This window comes from Callospermophilus lateralis, unplaced genomic scaffold, assembly GCF_048772815.1.
Source record: "Callospermophilus lateralis isolate mCalLat2 unplaced genomic scaffold, mCalLat2.hap1 Scaffold_147, whole genome shotgun sequence".
NCBI classification, from domain to species: domain Eukaryota; kingdom Metazoa; phylum Chordata; class Mammalia; order Rodentia; family Sciuridae; genus Callospermophilus; species Callospermophilus lateralis.
Window position 1 is genome coordinate 1,974,703 of NW_027512606.1, and position 2,647 is coordinate 1,977,349.

Sequence of the window (2,647 nt, forward strand, 5' to 3'; positions counted from 1 at the left end):
TGGAACATCCTGTCTCCCCTGCTCTACCAGCCAGAACCCTGCCCTTCTGCAAAGGCCGAGTGTATAGCCCATCTGCCTCTTCCTGGATGATTTCACTGGCTACTTGCGCCCTCCCCACAAGTTCCTGTGGCAGTTTTTATCTTGGACTGTCCTCTCATTTTTGAAGACCTATAGGGACCATCGCTCCAAACACCCATGCCAGTCCCTGGAGAAGGGAAGTGCACTGGGGTCAGGGGAGGAAGAATGGTATCTTCCTGCTCCATCGTCTCCTGCCCTCTGCCTGGCCCCAGTCAATGCCTCCAGATGTTCCTGGAGTGGCTTTGGGAGGGGTTTCAAGTTTTCCTCCACCTCTGGAGAGTGCCTTTGGAGAAGATGGGATGGCTGAGGAAGGTGACAGCAGAGGGCAGAGAGGGGCATTTGAGGTGAGGGCAGCAGAAGAGGGAGGAGGACTTCCAGGGCTCCACGTCTGGGCACCATGACCATGCCCAGGGGAGAAGAAGTCCCAGCTGGGGTGAGGGGAGCTGTGTTTAAGCAAGATCCCATCTTATCTTCAGACAGTATTCTTTGGGGGTAGATATGGATGAAGGAGAAGGAAGTTTGGCTTCAGCATGAGAAATGTCATCCAAGTCAGCAGAGGACTTCCCAGCCTGGGTCTCTCTAGGTTAAAGCTCTGTCGGCCAGAGCATTGGGTCAAAGGTGGCAATGAGTGTGGCCCTCAGGCCACATTCTCAGTCCTTTGCTCTTTCCATTGCTGCTCTGGGACTGGCCCTGTTGTCACGCCTTCCTTTGCTGTGATCAAGTGGTCGCCAGAAACTCTCTGAGGGGGTTAGGGTGAGCCAGCAGAAGCCCTGACTCCCAGTGGCTTGCTAGATGACTTCTTGCTTGGTGATGGTGGGCTGGGGGATGGCAGAGGGGGGCTTGACAATCGTGGTGATGGCTCCTGGCAGGAGCTTGTAGGGCTCAGACGCTGAGCCACTGGGCTGTGAGGGCTGTGGAGTCTCAGGGGTGGACATCTGTCCGTTGCTGAGATGAGTGGGCATCGTGTTGGCAACAATGACGTTGGTGCCCATATGCTCCTGCATCAGGTGAGGGTGCAGGGGGTGGTGGGCATGGGGTGCATCACTAGAGGACCCTCCCAGCAGCATCTCCTGCAGTAGGTTGTCAATCTTGGCCATGCCGAAGAGCTTGATGAACTGGATCTGCTCCATCATCTGCCAGGTGATTCTCTGCAGTGTGGGCAGCAGCAGCAGCAGCTCCCCAAAGTGTCCATGCGAGTCGTACTGCCGGTCATTGATGTAGTCCTCCAGGCTCACCTGCACCTGGGAACGCAGCCGCTTGATCTTGCCGGGGTCACTCAGCCCCTTGGCATCTGGGTCAAAGAAGATGATGGCTTTGAGGCAGGCGTACTCATTGTCATCGATCTGTAACTCCTGGAAGGGCAGCACCAGCTCATCAAGGATGCGAATGGACACCCGATTCATCTCCGCCAGTTCCGATCCGGGCAGTGCCGAGGGACGATATAGTCATTGCCTAGGAGCAGCACGTCTTTGAACACCATGGATCTCTTGGTGGCTCCAAGCAGCAGGTGCTCCCCAGCATGCGCTCTGAGCAGGGCCACCTGGTCATCCAGGAGGAGCTCACAGAAAGCTGGGATGTACTTGGCCCACTCCACCAGCACCAGTAGCTGCTCCTTCATGGACTCGCAGACATCGGCAATGTTGGCAATCTTCTTGGCACGGATGTCGCCATTGATCCCCGAGATGGGGGAGGTGATCTGCTGGGACAGGACCTCGGCCTGCAGGAGCGCATTGATGGAGGGCAGGCTGCTGTCCTCGTAGCTGGACCTCCGAGTGCTGATCTGGTCCCGCTCATTTTGGATGGCTTCCTTCTTCATGCCAGCCTGGAAGCACTTCTTGAGCCTGCAGTAGCGACATTGGTTCCTCTTGTCTTTGTCCACCACACACTGTCGGCTGAATCTGCAGGAATACATGTGGTTCTTCCTCACTCTCCTCCGGAAGAAGCCTTTGCAGCAGTCGCAGCTCGAGGCACCTTAATGTTTGCCCGTGGCCCGGTCTCCGCAGATGGCACACAGGGCACTGACACTCAGGCTGTTGGGTGCGGCGAGGTTGGTGACTTCTGATGGGGATGTGTCTTCAGGCTCTGGGGTCAGCAGTGGGCCCAGGCAGCAGATGTTTCCTGAGCTTCCAGACGCTTCTGGTGCAGGATGTACTCCTTGTATCATTTTCTAATTTGTGTATATTAATTAGGCATGGCTGAGAAGCATGATTAATGTTTCTCTAGCATGTATTCATTCAGTAAGCATGTAGGCTGAGAAGCATTTTAGAACTTGGAGAAATATAGCATTTGTAATTTCATGGGGCATTGCTTAAAATCTGACTTGATCAGATGAGGACCTTTTCTTTTTTCCCCTGGGTACTGGGAGTTGAACCTAGCTAGTGGTACTATATGCAAGGAAAGTGTTCTACCACTGAACTACATTCCTAGCCCTATTTTTTTGAGACAGTGTCTCCTGAAGTAGATATTGAGCCTTTTTATAAAAAGAATTTCAGACTAAAGAGTGTCAAAAGCAAATTTTAAGACATTCATTTCTTTTTCATTATAATGCATTAGGTATTTTTAAAAACCA

At 53.1% G+C, this 2,647-nt stretch overlaps 1 pseudogene; it reads right to left on the bottom strand.

Annotated features, from left to right (window-relative positions):
* Positions 1–866: 866 nt before the first annotated feature.
* Positions 867–2,242, bottom strand: LOC143390061 (hepatocyte nuclear factor 4-alpha pseudogene; annotated as a pseudogene).
* Positions 2,243–2,647: the final 405 nt, after the last annotated feature.